At 40.8% G+C, this 22,783-nt stretch overlaps 2 long non-coding RNA genes across 2 annotated transcripts in view; one reads left to right on the top strand and one right to left on the bottom strand.

The window, feature by feature from the left end:
* LOC119265769 overlaps window positions 1-4,217 on the bottom strand; it is a 174,428-nt gene extending 170,211 nt beyond the window's left edge. The window contains exon 1 of the long non-coding RNA XR_005131724.1: window positions 4,089-4,217. This is a non-coding gene — a long non-coding RNA (uncharacterized LOC119265769). The remainder of the gene's footprint in view (window positions 1-4,088) is intronic.
* Window positions 4,218-7,534: 3,317 nt separating this feature from the next.
* On the top strand, window positions 7,535-22,783 carry LOC119265771. The gene is made up of 4 exons (XR_005131728.1): window positions 7,535-7,545; window positions 11,441-11,443; window positions 17,588-17,592; window positions 21,618-22,783. It is a non-coding gene; the product is annotated as an uncharacterized LOC119265771 (long non-coding RNA).

Below are 22,783 nucleotides of genomic sequence, written 5' to 3'. Positions count from 1 at the left end.
AGGGGATGAGTCATTCCTGTGAGTCATGTACTGTGTGGACAGCAACAGCAGAAAGAAAGAGAACAAGTGTGTGTGTGTGTGTGTGTGTGTACATGTGTATATGTGTGTATGTGTGTAGTCAGAAACAACAAAAGGACCTCGACATACCTTCCATCAATCTCACCAAGGCCTTCGATACAAATCAGCCCTGAAATTTTCTGCTGCTCTAGCAGCAGCTCCCAAATTGCACTGTCAAAAAAGGTGCTAGAAAGAGTTCTTTAAAGCAATGCCATAGAAGAACTCCCTTGGTTCCCTATATAACTGTCCCATAGGTGTGTTTTTTTTTTTTTTTGTAAATGTGAAATGTGAGTATGAATGTTTGAAGAACCTCCACATGTATGCTGACCATAGAATAAGAGAAAATGACTGGAGAAAGATTATCAGGGATTCAATATTGGTGGAAGAAACAATAATTACCTCCAATGTGCAGATGACATGATGGAGCGTCAGCTCAAAATAAAGGAATGAGGGGTTATAACCACACGGTTATAACTTAAAAACATTGCTGTTTAAGGTGAGTGGTGATGAAGTGTTGGAAAGAAAGAGAGAAGGATCCAACAGTCAAGAAATACAAATAGGTGCTTTGACGAACAAGGATCAAGCTCAAAGATCTTCAAATATAATAATATATTCCTGGAAAGATCAGAATTGTCCAGGTCTTTATTTGGTTGGACAATAAAAAAGCAGGAAAGGAAAGCATTGATGCCTTGAAATTTAGCAAAGGCTTTTGAAAGTATCTTGGACAGGCAAAGAAAACTAACAACAGGTCCTTGACCAAACCAACCCTCACTACTCACTCGAAGCATAGATAACCAAACTGAATCTCATTATTGAACATATAATGAGAAGAACCAATTCAATGGAAAAGACAATTACACTTTGAAAGTAAAAGAAGAAGAAGACGATCAGCAACAAGATGTAAGGAGACAATAAGAGGAATCATGACCAAGTCATTTAGAAGCATGAAGATCCAAATAGAAGACAGGACATTCTGGAAAATCACTATCCATGTAGTCATCAAATCAACTTAATGGCACTTAACAATAATATGGACCAGATAAGATTTTCCTAGACCCAAATGACCAATAAAAACCATCAATGAAGAGTGTAGGGGTGGATACCAACTTCCTCAAGCATTTCTATTGTGGAACAGGTCCAGGGTTCCAACTAAAGAGCATGAATCTGATTCCTTTACTGTCAAAAATGTTAGTCAAGCTAGGCTGTTCAGCAGTTCCTTTCTACCAGCAATCTTTCTTCTTTCCTTCTTCACTGCCTTCACTAGCTTTTATCTTCAACTGAATCATCTTCAACCACTGCTGGTTTAAAGAACCAGAAAACCGATCAAGTCTCTGATGAACTGTGTCTGTTGATGATTACACATTACTTGCCCACACCTCTGAGACAATGCAACATTCTCACAGCTTAGTGTAATCTATTTATACATCCACCTCCAAGTCAGCATTCAAAACACAGAAATAATTATACATGCTTTTGTAATATTGTCATAAGAAATCTCCACAATATCCACAATGGCAGCTTTATATTAAAAAAGAAATAGATTTATTTACAATTAATTCTAGGCCATTTCAAGTGATCCTTGTGTCATGAAACATTCATGTGTGAAGGGCATCTGGCATTTTAAAAGAGTGTAGTACAACTTAGACGTGTTATGATTTGACAACAATGACACATGCCTTTATTAGTGCTACAGACAGTTTTATGAACTCGAAAAAAACAGAACTACACATCACTACCTATAACTCCAGGTTGCCAACTTGGGCCTGCACCAACATTGATGCCACTAATTCAGACAGTTCAGATTTGTTTTGTTGGTGGGGTTAAAAAAAGATCCAAAAACTCGTTTGAAGCAGGGAAACTCACAAAAGAACCAGGAAAACTGGTGTGCTTAAAGGCAAAGCAAGCTCCCAACAATTCCCAGGTGAACCATTTCATTAGCCACGCTTAAGTGACATCATATAGGCTCCCTTTGAAAGACAGTGTCAGTCCCTAACCATGTGACCTAACTCTCCTAACAGTCAGTTATAACTGACTTTTGGGGGAGGAACATGGCTAAAACCCATTGTTTTTCCAATCTAGCACCCCATAAATTCACATTCTCACCTGCCGTTCATGTGAAGTTTTCACATGTGTTCACAATCCCCACCACCACTTACGTCCAATTACAGCTATGAGGGGGTCTGGCCTTCCAGCTACAGGCAGAAGCCACCCAGAACTTCTAGAGTTCTCCCTCAATCAGTCCCTCATACTACATGTTGAAGGCATGGTCCAAACTCGATCCAAACTACAGAATGTATAATATGAAGCAAAATGTGGGTGCACAGAAACACTCAAGTTTAAGAAACATGAATACATAAGCAATGACACAACCTTTGAGTTAATTTTGACAAAGAAAGAAAGAAAGAAAAAAAGCAACTTTTCTCTCTGTTGTCCCATCCTCAACTACTTCTTACACCATTTATGTAAATAGAGCCTTCTGTCAGTCTATGACTGCAGTACTGTTGTGCTAACCCTTTCTTTTACAGTCCCCTAAGTTGTAGGTATTAACTAGGTAATTACTCAGGTTAGTGTAGAAAATGGGTAACATGATGGTAAGCACCATTTCAATCTAATTTATTTACACTGAAATGCCCATCGGGCCCTATGCACTAAGTTTAAATGAAACATGATAAAACTGAAAACTGGAAAACTATTCAGAGCAAAAGGGGATATTTACAAATCTGCACACAATTTTGCAATAAAATGAAGCATTTCAACAGAAATGCACTGCACTGTACTGTAATGTACAGGAGTTATTGTGTCAAAAACAGAGTTGTTAAAAGGTTTTAATAAACAGGAATAATGATTGTGATGAATCCTGCTTTCTCTTACAGTCTGTTTAACAAGTGGCAATTTTTCTGAACTTTGTGGTAAGAAGCCAGTAGAACCATCTTTGTTATTATATTATTAGGATAGCACTTTATTTGGATTGTGTCCATTGCAATTTCCCCTCAAGATCAATAAAGTTCTATCTATCTATCTATCTATCTATCTATCTATCTATCTATCTATCTATCTATCTATCTATCTATCTATCTATCTATCTATGCATCCATCCATCCATCCATCCATCCATTTCTCTCTCTCTAGATACTTTACAGATGTTCAGTTTATCTTTACATAACAATAAATTACGAATGTATTAAATGCAATTGAACTTGAAGTTGGGAGTGGAGGAAGCTATCAAATCTATCCCTAACACTAAACCTAATACTAACCCTAACCTCAAGGCAAAACCTATACCTACTCCTAAACCTAACCCTAACCATATTGTTGATCATTAACTGAGTATCAACAGAAATTTTGTTAATAAGTTAAGTATCTGTAGATCATCAATAGTGGACCATCCAAATAAAGTGTGACCCTTATTTGGAACCTTTTGGAGGTATATAGAACCATTTAAAAAGGTTATTTAATACACACATAGAGAAGAACCTTTTAACCATGCAAAGAATCAGTTATGATTTCAAAAGTACCTTTGAGGTGGGTAATGTTTGCTTCCCAAAGAACCTTTCAATAGACACTTCTTCAAATAACCATTTTTGTAAATGAGAAGTGTGAGTGTTTTTTTTTTTTAAGTTTTAAGAACCTCCACAGGTTATAGACCAATGAAAGTTTTTTTCTTAGTGTACATCCAACTATTCTTTTAATTTTCTTTTCACCACTGTATCCTACACCATGGAGGCCTTTCTTGTCCAACACCTTGTTTGCCTGTACCAACGTTTAAACTAATTCTGGTAATGAATTACCAAATATACAAATTAACTGCATTATTTGAAATAAAACCCAACCACAGCATCCTCATCCAAACAACAGCATCACAGCATCACAATCAAAGGTGAATGAATGCACAATTAACAGATGGTACAAGTACACTCAAACATTGACAGAAGAACAAGAAGAGCTTTTGGAGCAGACATAAAGCACAGGCAGTGAGTTGAAGAGAAGAATGCAAAGAGAGATGATGGACAGGCACATGATAAATAACCTACCGTGAGCTCTAGACCTCTGCAAATGGTCCTCTCATGTTCCCTACTGAAAAGACAAATAATGGCATGGCAGCAGCACAATTACAAGTGTACGGAAACACTCTGACTATAGAGGAAAATGAAGACTGACTGCATAGGCAGCACTTCACCACCCAGCACATTTAATGACTCATAACTGTCTGCTAAGGTAACCAGTCTTCACGGAATGAAGCAAACACTGGGTGCAGAGAAGCACTCAATACCAACAAACATCAGCAGATAATACACAAGTAATGAATTCACTTCTATGTGTTCTTTAATCAACATCTCTTCTTCAAGCTGTTTTTAAAGGACGTGAGTCATATATTGAAGTGTCTAAACATCTATTGGCAATAAACAGTGGCAGTTTATTAGATAAGTTTGTGGCCATTTTGTCATATAGCTGTGCTCTGTTGGTTTACTATTACTGACAGCAGCCCATCTGTTGTTGTACAGTTTATCAGCCATCCTCTACCTCATTTATCAATGAAAAAGAGACCACTAGAGGACCACCGCTAACCAAATACTGTGCACACTTATTAAGGTGGCCATTACCATATAAACCTCCCCTGTTAAAATAACTTGTGTACAGTTAGAAACAATAGCTCATTTTTTTCAAGTACAATTTATGTTAGTCATCCTCTAGTCATTCATCAGTGGCCAGTTTGCTGGATGCTTGCTGGATATCTATGGTTGGCAGTGACACTGAGGGACAACGAACATGCCACTAACACACTTATACCAGCACAACACAGACTAACATGCCACTGCTATCCTGGCTGCTACTGCTGTGCTGAGAATTTCAAGGTCACAGAAAATCAGATATCATACTGTAATATTTCTAATGAAAATGCAGTGAGTGAATGTTGAAGCTTGACAGGCAGGGTACAGACTGAACAGTTACTCTGAGCAACAGCCTGAAGAATGGCAACTGAAGTCAATTTATGCAGCCTCAAAATGTGCAACAATTTCTCAAGACGATATATACACTCACCAAGCACTTTATTAGCAACACCTCCTTGTATCCACACTCTTTGTGCATTCATCAGCTCCACATACCGTATAAGTACACTTTGTAGTTCTGAAATTACAGGCTGCAGTCCATCTGTTTGTCTGCATATTTTGTTAGACCCTTTTCACTCTGTTCTTTAATGTTCAGGACCCTCACAGGACCACCACAGAGCAGGTATTAGTTGGGTGGTGGATTATTTTCAGCACTGCGGTGACACTGAAGGTTTTAAAAACTCCAGCAGCACTGCTGTGTCTGATTCACTCATACCAGCACAACACACACTAACATGCCACCACCACATCAGTGTCACTGTAGTGCTGAGAATTATCCACCACCCAAATAATGCCTGCGCTGTGTGGGCCCTGACTACTACAGGACAGGGTGAAAGGGGGCTAACAAAGTATGCAGAGAAACAGAAGAACTACATTCTGTAATTGCAAGAATACAAAGTGCACCTCTATGTAAGTGGAGCTTGTATAATGGACAATGAGTGTTAAAACAAGGAGGTGTTCCTAATAAAGCACTCAGTGAGTATACATAATGTGAGCTGTTATTTGGAAGGCACTTACTGCAAACTTGTGCAATGTATATTGTGTCCCAAGACACTGATTAAGATCAAGAGATCAAGACCAAGAAGAACTTAATTGCCAAGTATACAGCAGAATGAATGTATGTATTTCCAGGACCACTGTTCCATAGAATAGAAGTAGAAGATATTAATCAGTGATTCTCCAATTGGTCTTTAGTGCCCCTATACGGTCTACATTTTTGCTCCATCCTTCTGTTTTGGAAGCTAGCATGGAGAAACATGTGGCAGCCTGGGAGGCCAGCCCAAGAACCACTGATAGACTATACATGCAATTAATTAAGATAATGAAGTACAATTATCTTGGTACAAGCACAACACTAAATTAGAATCCAATAAGTGGGTGTTTTTCTTGCTTGTTTTGGACTAGTTTTTGGACTTGGACTTGGACTATCTTGGTCTTGGCCATCCCTCTCACCAAATTTATTCTCTGGTCTTGACAGAGATGACCTATCATTCAAAGCAATTGTATTTATCTGTGTTTTATGTCTTTTAACTGCTACCAACTCACAATGACTCAAGCAAATCATTGCATCTGCTTGTGTTTGGTTGATTGAAATCCCGACCCGGGTCCTTTCTGTGTGGAGTTTGCATGTTCTCCCCGTATCAGCGTGGGTTTCCTCCCACAGTCTAAAGACATGCAGTCAGGCTAACTGGACATGCTAAATTGTATGAGTGTGTGAGTGAATGTGTATGTCTGTCTGTCTGTCTGCCCTGTGATGGACTGGTGACCTGTCCAGGGTGTATCCTGCCTTCCACTCAGTGACTGCTGGGATAGGCTCCAGCACCTCCCACGGCCCAGAAAATGTACAAATGGACTGTGAGCCATAAACTAAACTTCCAGTCCACAATTGTATTTGTAAGTAGTGAGTCTTATGAATTTGCTGAATATGTTGTATAAATAGTTTTGTCTAATGGAAAGAAAAGCATCATTCACATTTTTGCCATATTTGTGTCAATTCCTGACTTGAAAAAAAAGAGACAAGAGTCAGAGGTGTAGACTCAAACATATCTATATAAAATATACATTGAATGTAAATGTAGTTGTTTACATAAGTATGTTAGAAATGAAAAGAAACCTTGTTCCAAAAAATGGGAAAGGAAAAGCCTCATGTGTACAATTTTATCAATCTTATGCTGCACAATGGGTTTGTCGTGCGTAGAGCTTTGCGGAGACACACCAGGTCTGAATCAGCTGAGAAGATAAAAGAGGTTTTGGTAGAGGCGTGAGGCGCTCTCCTTAGCCCTCTCCCCCTGTGTGCCGCCCCTGGAGAACAGGTTGGTTAGGATGAAAGGCTGACGCATTTCCCCGTAGCCTCACACTCCAGCTCCGCATCTGTCTCCCCCTGCTTTACGTCCTCCCTTACTCACTCTCCAGCAGCCCGCCACACTCTCTGGCTGCAGAGTGCAGCTTCTGACGCCTGGCGCTGGCCTTTTTTACATTTTCATTGGGGGTGTATTTGTAAGTGATGTATACGATGCTAAAACAAAGGCACTGAGTCAGTTCATGAAAATGCTCTACCATTCGAGTGTTTGCAAAATCAGTGAGTCAGCCTAAAGGTTTACTTGTCACCCAGTGAGTCATTAGAAAAATCTTTTTTTTTTTTCCCCTCACAGTTTTTGGAAAGGTCTGTCTGTCTAATGAAGTAAGCCAATAACACCTACACTAGCCTGGGCTGGTTCCCTCTGGAGAATTATTTTGCACAGAGAAGAGAAGATGGAGGCTTCAGGCTTGAGGGGAACATTGTGGCGAAACGTGTAATGACACAATATGCGTGATAGACGTGTCTAAAAAGGCTAATTAAAAATCTATATCCCTTTCTCAGCTTCATTAGACGTGTGCTGTCTTGCCTCTTGTCCTAAAGGGTTTGACTGTTTAACTCACTGAGAGTGGCTCTGTGCTGGCAAGTGTAAACAAACACCAATGGAACAGAGAGCCTGTAGAAAATTCACTAGCCAAGGATTAGCAGGCCTGAAGGATGATGACTACTACGCTCTTAAAATGATGGTTCTTCAAGGATTCTTCAGTAAAGGAAATGGTTCTACATAGATCTATCAACACTCAAAGAACCCTTTGCATGATTAAAGGGTTGTTTGCACTGCTAAATAGTTCTTCCGTTTGGTAGAGGATATGCTGTAGATGGTTCTATATAGAAGCTTTTTGAAAAGGGTTCTTTTACTGTTGTGAAAGAACCCTTTCTGGTGCTGAATAGAGCCCTTTTTGGTGTTATGTAGAGCGCTTCTCAAAATGGGCCTATATAGAACCATATAAAACGCATTCTCCATCAATCTGGAGAACGTATCACAATTCAAGGGTTTTTTGAGTGTTTATGGTTCTATATGGAATTTTTTTATTTTTAATTAATTTATTTATTTTTACAAAAGAACCCTTGAAGGAGTTTGAAAGACAACTACACTTGGACATCTTAAACATAAGGATAAGAATGGGCCTGAATTTAGCACAAGTAGTAACTGAAATTATACGAATGGGCTCTGCATATACTGCACTGTGCATAAGTCAGAGCCCATCCTTATTTTTAATATTTAATTCCTAGTCAAAATAGCCATTAAGTGCAAACTATTAATTTTTCCGCATCACAAAATAAACAGTATATTTCACAGAAAATGACACAGAAGCTTAAGTGCCTATAAATATAAAATCTTTTTTTTTTCCAGCATTAGGCTCTCAAACACATTTAACTGATGGGGTGGTCAATACATTATTCTGAGAGCACAAGCAGCTTCTTTGTTTGAATTTGTGATTTTCTTTTTTTTAAATCTATTTTCTTATCTCAGTAAAGGCTTCTTGACTGCTACATATCCTTTCAGACCCATAGCATTGAGTTGTCTTCTCACAGTGGAATGATGTATTATACACAGTATTGTGCAAAAGTCAGAGACAGACCACCTTTCATTTGTTTAATTTCCAGTCATAACGGCCATTAAATACAACTTCTTCATTCATCAGTCAGGAAAAAAGCAGAAAACATATTTAACAGAAAATTACACAGAAGACTCAACAAGTAAATATAATATGATCCTTTTCAGTGTTTAATGTGTTCACTGTTTGCCTGTATTACAGTGTCCATTCAGTTTGTAGGATACCTGCATTCAGTTTTTCAAAGGAATCTGCAAGGATATTTTTCCATACCTCCAATCTTCAGTCTTAGACGTTGGTTGCATTTTCTGCTTCTCACAATCCACATAACCCAAACACATTCAGTGATTTTGAGGTCTGGACTCTAGGGTGGTCAGTCCATTGTTCTGAGAACATCAGCAGCTTCTTTGTTTAATCTGCAAAATTATTTTCTTTTTGCAGTAGCAACTTCTTGACAGTTCTACATCCTTTCAGACTCATAGTGTTGAGTGAAAGGATGGACAGAAAGAGACATTTTCAGATCTGAAGCAAGAGTAAAGCTTGATTTTCTCCTCTCTCTCAAGAATGGAAGCTTTAAAGCAACACTTTGTATGTTTTGGGGATTTGGATCTCTGTGGAGTAAATGTGCAACTGCACGCAATATGCACTTTGTAACCAGAATTGTTCTTCAGACCCCCAGGCGTGGATGAATCTGCTGATCGTGAACACATTAGAACAGCACTGAAGGATAGCTCAGTCATTCTTGGTGAAGAACCAGGTTTCAGAGGATAGAAGTAAATTATCTACCGTTGTCATCATATCTTCATCAGTACAATTTTTATTTTGCATTTGAGATCTAAACACTGAGCTGAATCTACTTTTTGTACACTATCACTGCTTTCCATAAAATGTTCAATGTTGCAGATGAATGTATGGAATGATTGTAATATAAGTTCTGTGCAACTTCAAAGGCCTGAAATAACTAGTAGGAAGCCTTGAAGCTTTTTAAATAAATAAAAAAGTCTTACTATCCCAATGTGCCCAGAGTGATAAGCAGAGTTGTACATGATTCTGCAATGACTCAAAGATTTATAACACCAAGAATGAAGTTATAATAAAATTAATATCCAGAAGTCATGATTTCTGGATATTAGGACTTATCACCTAACAATACTTGTTGTTCCCAACATAACATACTATTTTTTTAATCTGATCAAATTTAGCAGTTGACTGCAAATGTTTACTAAGTACTAAATTACAAACAAATCTAATCCTGTTTTTTAAACTTACACATCATTCAAGCAATTACAGCAGACTGTCTGTCACCTTGTTCAAACTGTACTGTTTATCTCATTTTCAGAAAACAGAGACTCATATGAGTAATCACATCTACAGATGCGGGGCTGTACTTACATTTTGACTGATAATAAATACACATGTAAGATTTTATTATAGATAAGCATGACATTGTATGTATCACACTGATTTAGTGAATTTGCAGTAAACCAGATCTGATCAAGAAGCTGATGTAACTCACTGTACAAACTATAAAGTAGTGAAAGTACTGAAGTATTGAGTTTGCTCTAACTTTGGTTAATTAACAGTGTAGTTCTGATCTGTCACTTCACTTTTGCAGAAAGGTTAAGCCTGATGCCACCTCTGGCTTTCTCCATTAAATGTCTCAGCCTGACCTTAAAGACGGTCCTTGCTAGCACCCCATCGATCTACTGCAAGAGCCAAAGATTGCCTGATATGACAGTATGGTCATATAATACAAGCTTAGACAGCCTTATTCATCTAATGTAGGGATCTTGCAGTACCACTGACTGAATATTTCAATGTTTTTCCTATTGTAGCATACCTGATCCAGCTAATCAGCTTATTAATAAGCTCTCCCTGAATGTTACACATTACTACTACATATAAATATTACTATGATGTTCAGTGCTGTATGTCAGTTCTCCTCTTAAGTTTAAAAGTGCTATCCTTGGCCCTCCTCATGCTGATGGTACTGTGTGACTGGGGGGAGTCCTAACTAGTGGGTGGAATTGGATATGACTTAATTGGGGAGAAAATTGGGAATGAATACAAAGCAAGAAAAGTTGGATGATTCTTTCAAGAATTACTTCATCTTTAAACCATACAATGGACCATAATTTAGGTGCTTCTCTTTGTACTAGGACTTGAAATAGGACTGTAGTCAATCCGAATCCAAGACAAGCCCAAAAGGATGAACAGTCAAGATTGCGTTGAGATGGAGTCTAAATGGGACTGAGAGCAACACAAGATCAAGTTCCATAAGACCTCTTTGAGTTCAAGCCTTAACTATTGATCAACTAGATTCAGTCCATTTTTTACAAACTGTAATTACATCTGAATTAAATTTATATTCTATATTGCAGATTCAAGTCTAAACCAGCCATTAGGGGTGTACTTTGTGTACTTCTGGTGCAGGTCCCAAGCCCGGATAAATGGTGAGGGTTGCGTCAGGAGGGCATCCGGCGTAAATCTTGAGCCAAAACTATCATGTGGATCACAAATATGCTTGCCATACCGGATCGGTCGAGGCCCGGGTTAACAACGACCTCCTCCGGTGCTGTTGACCAGCAGGGTGCCGGTGGAAATTGGACTACTGTAGGCAGCGAGAGAGAAGGAATGGCAGGAGTGTGGAGGTTAGAGTAGGGACTCTGAACATAGGGACAATGACTGGTAAAGGCAGAGAGCTTGCAGACATGATGTAGAGAAGGAAGGTAGATATTCTGTGTGTCCAGGAGACCAAATGGAAAGGAAGCAAGGCCAGGAACATTGGAGGTGGATTCAAACTGTTCTATCATGGTGTAGAGAGGAAGAGAAATGGAGTAGGGATAATCCTAAAGGAACAGCTTGTGAAAAGTGTTCTGGATGTAAAGAGAGTGTCAGACAGGATCATGAGCCTGAAGTTGGAGGTTGATGTTGTAATTTTGAATGTGGTCGGTTCATATGCACCACAGGTTGGTGGTCAGTTAGAGAAGAAAGAGGAATTTTGGAGTAAGATGGATGAAGTGGTAGATGGTGTCCCTAGAGAGGAGAGATTGGTGATTGGTGCAGACTTCAATGGACATGTTGGTGAAGGGAACAGAGGGGATGAAGAGGTGCTGGGTATGTACGGTGTGAAAGACAGAAATGCAGAAGGTCAGATGGTTGTAGATTTTGCAAAGAGAATGGAAATGGCTGTGGTTAACATGTATTTTCAGAAGAGGGAAGAACACAGGGTGACATACAAGAGTGGAGGGTGGTGCACACAGGTGGATTATATCCTTAGTAGGAGATGCCACCTAAAGGAGATTGGAGATTGTAAAGTGGTACCAGGGGAAAGTGTAGCAAGACAGCATAGTGTGGTTGTCTGTAGAATGAGATTAGAAACAAAGAAGAGGAAGAGAGTGAAGACAGAGCCAAAGATTAGATGGTGGAAGCTGAAGGAGGAGGATGGTTGCAGGCAGTTCAGGGAAAAATTGCAACAGGCCTTTGAGGAGCTACCTGAGGACTGTGAAACTACAGCTAAGGAGGTGAGAGAAACGGGCAAGAATGTGTTGGGTGTTTCGTCTGGTCAGAGGAAAGAAGACAAGGAAAGTTGGTGGTGGAATGAGGATGTCCAGGAGAGTATTCAGAAGAAGAAGTCAGCTAAGAAAAAGTAGGATAACCAGAGAGATGAAGGAAGTAGGCAGGAGTACTGCTGGAGGTGGCGGAGATGAAGATGCTGAGATTTTCGCTGGGAGTGACAAGGCTGGACAAGATTAGAAATCAGCAGATCAGAGGGACAGTGAAGGTAGAGCAGTTTGGAGATAAAGCCAGAGAGGCCAGGTTGAGATGGTTTGGACATGTGTTGAGGAGGAATAGTGGATATATTGGGCAAAGAATGTTGGAGATGGAGCAGCTGGGTAGAAGGAGAAGAGGTAGACCTCAGAGAAGGTTTATGGATGTAGTGAAGGTGGACATGGAGATGGTTGGTGTAAAAGTAGAGGAGGCAGTGGATAGGGCAAGATGGAGGCAGATGATACGCTGTGGCGACCCCTAAAGGGAGCAGCTGAAAGAAGAAGAAGATTGCAGATTCAAGTCTAAGTTTCTAGCTCTTTTCCACATGTTTTGATCTTAGTAATCAACACCCACATTGCAAACATTTACATGTAATCAGACCTGGGGAGGTGTTCTCATCTCTAAAGCACCACATAGTAGGAACAGAAACCTGCTGACTTCAAACACACTTCCCATGAGCTTCTATTATGGGTGTGCTGTATATCAGTGGGCTCTCTCTTCTTTTACTAAACACAGGGAAAGGCAGCTAAACTGTTATCCACTGCCCAAGTGACTACCTGTGGTATAACACAGATGCAGCAGATAGAGATGCGAGTGCCAAACAGTTACTTTGGAGTGACTTCATATAAGAACCATGAAGAACCATCTATTGAGTGTTTTTGGGGAACAAAAGGTGGCTCTTATTTGACATCACTCCAAAATACTTGTTTGGCAGTGGCACTTTCATTTTTAAGAGCATATGGCAGCTGATTTTCATTCATCCTGATGCCTTGAGCCAGAAGAGGAGGCGTAACCGTCTATGAAAGCCACGGTGGAGGTGAATCCTTGCTGTAGCCGACAAGAAGAGGGGGAGCAGAGAAGTGGCTTAGAATACTGATGACAGACTGATGGGGGAGGAGGAGCCGGAAGCTGCAGGTGAATCCTCATCTCTCTCTTTCTCTCTCTGACAGATGTTGTTGCTGCATGTTGGTGGATGGCGTGGACTGCTTGGAGTACATGAGAGCATCAGAGAGGCTGAGAAAAAGCATTTCTACACACGGAGGAGACATGAGTGGCTGTTTAAGTAGGCCAGAAGCTGGGGGCGCCGAGAGAGAAGGGGTGGGGGGTGGTGTTGGGGGGAGTAAAGGGTTCTGAGCTTCCAGTGACGTACAACCATTTCATATTTAATTCACAAGACTAATTACGCACTGCTCGAGATGGCGGGAAATCAGTAGATGCCTCTGGATGAGTAGGCTGACCATGATTGCTTCAGAGTGCCTATATTTTATTAATGGCTCTCTCATTAGCTTGCATGGCTCATAGCTTATTGGGTTTCTGGCTTTTCTTCTCAAGGAGTGACAGTCTTTTGAGCCCCGGGAGTCTTTCCTTTGAAGAAGGCTGAGAAGGCAAGAGCAGAAATGTAGGAAGGGTAAAAGGAATATGACTTAATAATCATTTTAAAAACAAAAAGCAGTGTCTTTTTGAGTTCTCCTCCCAAGAAGATGTAGGAGAAACAGCATATATGAATTTATGATTTCTTTTTTTATATAAGATCTATGTTTAAATGTGTTGTTTTATTTTTTGAGAAAGTGAAAATGTGGTGTTGACTCATCTTCAGAGGAACATGTGTAGAAAATGTAACAAATTTCCCCTACACTGAAAACACGAACCTAGATATTTGTAGATGCTCGAGTTACAAACTGAAAATATACTGGACATCAGTTACAAATGCATCAAATAATGAGGAAATAAAGTCCATATGTTCTCACTCTGCTCTGTTTGGCTGAACTGACTTCATACTATGGTTTATTTCTTAAAATTCTGTTTACAGCGTTAAGCAATTAAAAAAAAAATCAGGAAAAAAAAAAAAATCACTGCTAAATAGCATTTTATTTTTTAAAACCAGAGCCGTTTTACATTTTCTCCATATTTAGGGCAGTTTCTAACTGCAAATCCTTAAAGAATTTTATTGGCAAAAAATAAATACATACATAAATAAAACACAAAGTTTTAAGAACGTAAACAATGCTAACAACATCTTTCACATTAGAGCTCAGAGTTGCTCACAGCTTGTTTTAGTGCTTGGAGCTGAAAGCTAAAGTGGATGTGGAGTGGATGTGCCCACCCCCAAGTTTTTAAACATCTACCCCAAGTTCAGAGTGATTATTTCAAATCTAAACCTGTGGGTCATTAAAAATCAGAACTTCTATTTTTATTCATAAAAAAGTGTGTAAAACTAAAATTCATATGGAAATACAGTGTGTCTAGTGGCATTTTCTTTATATGGCAGCATGCCAATGACATGCACTTGTGCTGTGGCTCAGAGGGCAACTCACTGCTTCACACTGCAGAACACTCATTCATTCACGCAAAAAAATGTATTTAATGGCCATTATGGATAATTATCCATAAATCAATAAGTGGTCTCTGTCCTAAATCTTTTGTAACTTTCCAGGGCTTGTCAAATATAGGTCATGTCTTGGTTTGCTGTTTTAGATGCCACTCAGATGAGGAACAGTTGTTTGGATAAAAATAAGGCTGCTCTTTAGGTGAAAGAGATGCTGCACCAGATAAATGTTGTGTCTATAATTAATAGCAGATTTTGCTATGCTTTTTGGAGCAAGCTACAGTTTTGAAAAAAATGTCATACACATTTGTGCCAGTACGTAAATAGAAATGAGTGGAAGGAAAAAAAATGAATTGAACAGCAGGCTTCACCTGCTGATGGTCCACATGGGGGCCAATCTCACCTAAACTGTAATCTTATCCATTAAAAGAACATAAACACCATCATTTTCAAAGAGCAACTTGAGGAGAGTGGCATTAGAGCTAATGGCTTCCAGTATGATATTGATTTTTCATGTAAGCATTATGTAAGTATGTATGGAATTGTAAGGCAGGAAAAAGTTTACCACTAAAAACTACATCTCAGTTACTGTGACTGGAATTAGGGCTGCTAAACTTCAAATGGCAGCCATTCGGAGTTCCATTCAGTGAAGTGAGGTTTAGTTACACTTTCTTTGTGGAATACTTGAATATGTCTGACGACAAATCATGAGGAAGATAGTAGCAGATTTTCAGAATAGTAAGACACACTGTTCTCTAAAAGGTGTCAATGACATTAAAGGGCACATTTGGTATGTCTGTCATGAATGTGAAAGTAATTTTATAATGACGTGCCACTGATCAATCAGACAATTCAATGATGAACAGTAATATTCAGTACTTTTTATTTCAGAAGCTTCTGTCAGCAAATGAGCTTGCAGCACATGTTCAAGAAAGCACTGTATATATCAATCAAACACGGAGCACATTGGGCACGAGCACAAAGCTTTACAATATCAAAACTACCATGGTACCAAGGTTCTTTTAATATTACTGTTACCCCTCAAATCTGAGCATGTACTCTCTGGCATCACTCCACCTTCACTTTCAAGAGTGTAATTGTAAAGAACTTACCAAGCATGCCTGTGGTAATGCTCTTACCAAACACCTACTGATGCTGACTCTCATCTGCCGGCAAGTATTCCAGTGTTCCAGTAAGGGTCCAGAAGAAATCAGAATATGATATAGTAAACAGATATGAGACAAAAAAGTGAAGAAAGGAAATCGTATTCAAAGTCTATTAGTTAGTGGATCATAGTGAGTGAGAAATCAGGAGAGAGAGAGAGAGAGAGAGAGAGAGAGAGAGAGAGAGAGAGAGAGAGAGAGAGAGAGAGAGAGAGAGAGAGAGAGAGAGAGAGAGAGAGAGAGAGAGAGAGGGTTTGCTAATAGTGATGTGATCAGACGTCAGTGAGTACGCTCTGCTCGGACTCCGCAGATCAGAGCTGCTCTCACTGCACCAGCTGCACCTCCAACTTCAAACCAGCACAAAGGAGCAGAGTGGAGTGGGGTGGGGGGTGGAGTGCTCCTGAAACTTCTCCATGCGTCAGAAACACACAGAGGAGAGGGATAACTGTAGGAATGCAGGAATGTGTATGCTTGTGTTTAGTGAGCAGAGAGTTTGCTGGTTTATGACACAAAAGTTCACTGGACATAATTCCAGCTACTGTCAGGCTGAAAGAATCATCGATTCTGCTGAGCTCATAAACATAATCAGCTGTATTGCAATCAGCCTGTGCTGCCACTCCGCTGCAGAACATACAGGTGATTCATCAAGGACAAGAGCTGCGTGGAGGAGAACAGAAACCTCAGTGAACCAAACGAGAGCAAATGCATCAGAGCTGTGGGGAGGAGGTGAGAGAGGGAGCTGAGGGGGTGGGAGGGAGTGGGACTGAGAGGGAGTGGGCGGAAGTGACAGGAGAGGAGGGAGGAGAGGAGAGAGGGAGAGGGAGAGGGAGAGAGTGTGAAGAGATGCTGGCGACGAGAGCTGCAAGCCAATAGGCTGGTGATTCATAGTGCCCAGAGCATTCGGAGCAAAGAAGCTCAAGTTTAGCCTCAGCACCGAATTCTCACACTTCAGCAGAGCCATTAAACCTCAACTGGGGACACAGTGCACACTCTGTGACTCTGAGTCATGGGGCAGTTATTTCTATATATTCTCACATACAATCAACAAACAAACAAACAATCATTCAGACAAATTAGATAGATAGATAGATAGATAGAGAGATAGAGAGATAGATAGATAGATAGATAATTAAATAAACAATTAGATAAATAGCATATACAGTAGTTTAAGATAACAACAAACAAATATATTAATTACTAAACTAATAAACAACCAGCTTTAATGTATTTATACAGATGATTACCTTGACTTTCTCAAAATATCGTTAATGCCTAAAGCTGATATCATATCGTGTCTGCCTGATCTGCTCCCTCCCTCCCTCTGTCCGGTTAAAGCTCGCGCATGGGGGCTATCTCTCTCTCTCTCTCACTCTACCTGCACTGCTGAGGGGAAATCAAAGCCCTGCTCTCCGCATGTTTCCGTCCTGCCCGAGTCTGCGCGCTGAAGTCGTGAAGGTGTTTTACGCAGTTTCTCTGTGACCCTCCCCAAGACTCAATTTGCTCGGTGACGTAAGAGTCCACGTAGAGAGCCGAGCGTTTGGTGATGTTTTTCAATGAATGAGAGCTCCCCGCTCCTCCCTCCTCCTCCTCCCTTCACTAGTACTACGGTGTCTATAAAACGCGAGCGATGGGAGAGCCCGTTAAAGCCCAGGAATGTACCGAGCTCCACGCTTGATGGATACGAGACGAGGGTTTTCCACACGTCCTATTTTCCATCACGCTCTGCGCCTGTTAGAAACATCTCTGAGCCGATGTAGAGAAGTTCCTTAGACCAGATCAGGCGGTCGCCTTGGCCACAAACACGAACAAGTATCTTGAGACTTCGTGTGGGATCTGCTCCTCTAAAGGTGAGTACCTTTCTCTTCACTGTGGGGAGTTTCTGACTTTACAGCTCCAGCGTTTTAATGCGTCCCAGTGCACGAGCAGCCTGGAAACCGTTTACTTTTAGCGGCTTATTTGGGCGGTAAACGGGGGCTGGAAGTTACTGCAGTGTGACTCACTTTAGCGCACACGGGCTGGGACAGATCAGAGAGTCTACACAGAGTCCTAGAGATTTAAGGAAGATTTAGATGAGGAAAATCCTAAGAGTGAAATAGATTGAATTCAGCCATCCGCTAACATGGGACGCTTTCTTATAAGCCAATAAGGCACATGAACTCCGATGTAACTCAACCCATACAGGTTGCACTTTTAATATTAAATATGTCTATTTACATTATTATATTTCTCTTTGCTCATCTAGAAGCAATTCACGATTACGCATCAGGTAAAAGCGGAATAAATAGGAGCTTCTTAAAAGTCCCATTACCTGAGTCCCACTAACCGTGTATTAAACCCAGAGACTGATCAGATGTAGATATCAGCGTAATCAAACCAGACGTCAATCGACTGACGCTCTTAAAAAGAAGTGTTTCTGAAATGCTCCGCGTCTAAATCTGTGTGTCTGCGCTCTCTGCTCTATTCTGAGCCCCAGTCTGACCGTCCAGGGCTATTTTCGGTGGGTTTGGGTCCCGTGCGCACGCCTGCAGCTCCGTATCAGACAGTCCGCGCCGCTCGTCACCTCGTTTTTTTTTCCTCTTTTTTCCGAAATGGCAGTGTCGTGACGTACGTTCGGATGAAGTCAATCCTGCGTCACTCCTGCGCACATGCCGACGAGCTCCACTCGGCCTTAAAGAGACAGAGCGCCGTCCATCAACCGCAATGCGATCTCTCTGAGCGCGTGGGGGCAGGGGGAGGGGTCGCGTGGGAGTGTAGTCCATGTGGGGAACATTTAAAACGATCCCAGCATGCTAAAACGTAGAGATAAGACCGCGCGTGTCATTGCAATGCCGGTGTACCCAGGTTGGGACTGCCCCTCCTCCTCTCGCGAGCTCCGTGCTGACATCACCAGGGGATTACCCTACGGCTTTTGGGTCCACAACTCTGGTCTGACACCCCACGCTGCAGAAAGCCGGCGAAAGTTTGAGGACCCACAGTCTGATTCAAACAGTTGATCAAAGTTTAGAATCCAGTCATGAATTCAAAGGTAGTTTAGCGGCAGTGCTGGCAGATGAGGCAGTCGCGTTCGCTGTCAGTGGTGCTGAAGCCAGTGTTTTCCCCCAGGACGCTACATGGCTGCTTGATTAAAATAATGCCTCATAGCTTCGTGTTAAAATCTAAAACAGCTCGCTATACTGATTTGACCCAAAGATTTCCCATAAGAATCAATTTTAAGTGCATGTCATACCCGAAGCCTCAAATAACTACAATAATGAGGTCGTGGATGGCAAAGGCGCCTATAGCTGGTACGTTTTCAGCACCACGGACAGCGCCCAGCCTATAAGCATAGGCATACAAAAACTAACACTAATTTATGGAAATCAAACATGCTCAGTTGAAATGGTGGAAATGTTAATGCTTTTCTGCCTTTTCCTACTTTGTATTGGCAACTACAATTAAAACAATGATATCTGATCATAATCACCATCCAAATGAAACAGGTGTAATATGCATTCTACTTGATAATGGGACTAATTCAAGCTCCATCAGTGCTGTTGGTAGTGAGACTAATAATACAAATCATGCCATGTAAAGCTTTTGAAAAAAAGTTACAGTGGTCACTTTTCCTCTCCACTCCTAGCAGCGAGTTTATGATGTCACTGCACACAAATATCAGCATCAACGTCAGAGCGTATTAATTCAAGCTTGCGTAACACAACATCCTCTTTCCAGCAGCAAACGGCCCCGACAGTGAGTAAGCCTGAGACAATCTGCATTGCAATCAATATGGAGTGGAGGAAGTGGGCCATGCCATTATGGAGTCTGAGTGGTGTCATTCTGAGGCCAGAGAGACTGACTTCCTTTTATAGTCGCCATCTGAGACACTCACTGATGCCTAGTGCGATCAGCACTCTGTAAAAGAGCATATGGGAATATTTAGCACTCAGAGTATTCTGTAAGTTCATGTGTGAATGTAAAAGAAGCCCAGCGGGGATGTGCTCATACTACTCACACTATTACAGCAAAAACAGTGCGAAGTAAATTATGTGCTACATCTTATGTGCAATAATGCAGCACATGATTCAACACATTCTTTTACAGACAGCACATTCTGTTTCATACACGGACAGAAAGGCCTCCAAGGTCAGCGCATCAATACCTTGGCTCTAGACTGCTTACTGCTAAAAGTGCCTGAAAGTACAGTAACAGTCTACAGTCATGGCTACTGATGCCTGGCAAACCTCTACTGAGCACTGCACAAGAAGACAAAGCCCCAGGACACTCTCATTTGCACTCTCACTGTGCCTTGAATACATCTGAGCTCGAGGAAGAATCCATACCATCTTTCTTGGATAACCCTGCTCTACACAGGCAGCATCTTAGCCAACCAGCCAATCAGAGAAGAGCGTCAGCAGTTTCCACAGCAAATTCCATTTTCCCCTCTACTTTGCTGTCTCCATGGAGACCGTGGCTTTAGATTGTTACTGTAGCAACAGCACCACTGGTAACAGTCTACAGCCATGGTCGCTAGGGGGCAGACACAGCGACGGCAGAGGCAACCTTAGCTTTCCTCATACAAGCAGACATCTGATCTACTGTTCTGAAACAGGAATGAAAGTAATCTAGCAGCCGCCTAATGGCTACATTCAGGTGTCAGTTTAATTAGCTTACAACCACTTACATATGCTGAAGTGTTATGGGATTGTGAATGCAAAATAAACTAATTTAAGTGAATGAAGGAACCAGTCAACTTAAGACTGCACAGTTTACCGGATATTATCCCTGCGTCAATAGTCCTATTAGCAACCCTAACTCCTTCTGAGAGAGAGGAGGAAGGGGAGGGGGGGTATGATGGGTGAAGAAAGAAGAGAGAAAGCTGAGAGTTCAGCTGCAGTTTTTACCATTCACTTGAAGTTTAAGTGCCGATTTGCCAATATTTCCACATTATGAAGATACATAACTCAAACTTATTGCTTTACCTGTCTATCTTAACACTTCCAACTGCTTGTGTTTGTTCTCACCTCAAGCTCATAAAATAAGCAGCATGGAACCTATGGCACTGAATTTCTAGCTATCAACATAAAACAGAGAGGTTACAAGGGAAAAAAGTTTTAGTACAGCTTTAATAACTGGGAACAATAAGCAGAGCCCCATGAAACAGATCTGGCTCATGAGCAAGTTCTCACTACCCTCACATTTTTCACAGTAACACAGTGTAGAACCTGCAAAACCTGGATCAGGCTTTGAACACTCATCTTATCAAAAGTATATCAAGAGTATAGCCTTTTATAAGAGACTGGCCCAAATATTTTATATATATATATATATATATATATATATACACACACACACACACACACACGTGTGTGCTGTAGGAACAAAACCTTGTATCTTCATTTTTGTTGTTTTCAGTTTATGAAAATTTGAAAGCACCTGTTACCTTTTACAAATATTTTATGATGAATTTATGAAAATAAATGGTCTACAATTACTTGAACAAAGTCTGATTCCATTGACTTACATTATAAGTAAAGCAGGTTTTTCCTTCTCCATACCCAATTACCATTTTGGAGAAATTAGGTTTTGTTATATGTATTTAAGGATGGATGGATGGACACGATTTTGGCACCTCAAGGTTTTGTTACTACTACAGATGGCACAACACCAATACTAAAACATTTATTATGAACTGATGACACTGATGACACTGATGGTCATCCAATATTTTTTGTATATTTTTAACAACTACTGAACTTTACAATGAGATTAATTAAATTAAAGCATTTAACTTCAGATGAGCAATTAAAAGTAGGCTAGTATGCTCCTCAGGCACTCTGCTGCCCTACAGGAAGAAACAACAGCACATGAGTGAGTGAGTGCTATTTTAGGATAGATTTGTTACAGAATCAGGTTTATTTTTTCTTTCCAGTACTGACATTCATCAATACCGATATGTTATCTGTATTTACGACTGATGATTTGCTCATGTCATCACCTTTAAGACGCTGTAGTGCTAACATAGTTTTAAGTCTGATCTCATAGCTTATAAAGTGAGGACAGAGAGAAATGGTTTTTCTCTTGATGTGCATGTCTGTGATCTGTGGATATGTTGTACAATGCTCCTGACAAAAATAAATAATATTTCAATTCAGTTACGCCACTGAGCCTCTCTTTTTATACACCTGTGTGAAAGTGAGCGTGAATGAGTGAGTGTGTAAGGAAGGCCATACTCCCTGTGCAGCAAGAGCTCACACACTGCCACCCAATACTCACAGCATGTAAAACTCTTACTGTTCAATGAGCAAGGCTCTTGGATGAAAACCCTTCGTTTTCAGGCCGCAGCACAGTGTTCACCCAGAACAAACGCGTTCACAGATCCCTGACAATACAAGCAGCTAGTGTGTAACTGCCTGATTCAGTAGTGCTGAAGGCTGAGCCACGGCAGCCTACAGGGAGCGGAGAACACGCTGCTGTCTGACAGCAGATCGCCGGCTTGCAGAGATGAAATGGCTGGAACTGTGAATGCGTGAATTCTCTGGAAAGGAAGTGAGAGAAAATGACCAAAGCAGGGCCACACAGCGAGTCAGTGCTCCACTAATTGGACTGCACTTCAGACTGAGGCACATTAAGAAATACTGGTAATAGAACACGCATGACTCATCAGGTTAGAGTCTTCTCATTTCTCCTGACTTTCGATTGGTTGCAGGAGGAGGGAGAGAGAGGGAGAGTTACAGGGAGAAAGAGAACAAAACGAAAAAGGGAGAGAAAAAAGAAAAAGCAAGACAGATGGGGGAGTTGGAGAGAAGAAAAAAGAAAGAGACAAAGATGCAATGCAAGGGAGATAAGGAAAAGAACAGATAGGGGGAAAGATAAAGGGAAAAAAGAGAGAAAGTGCTGTGGCATGACTAAGCAACAGAAGAAGCATGAGAGAGAGAGAGAGAGAGAGAGAGAGAGAGAGAGAGAGA

This window comes from Pygocentrus nattereri, chromosome 17 (assembly GCF_015220715.1).
Source record: "Pygocentrus nattereri isolate fPygNat1 chromosome 17, fPygNat1.pri, whole genome shotgun sequence".
Classification (NCBI taxonomy): domain Eukaryota; kingdom Metazoa; phylum Chordata; class Actinopteri; order Characiformes; family Serrasalmidae; genus Pygocentrus; species Pygocentrus nattereri.
This window is presented reverse-complemented; position numbering and strand designations above follow the sequence as displayed.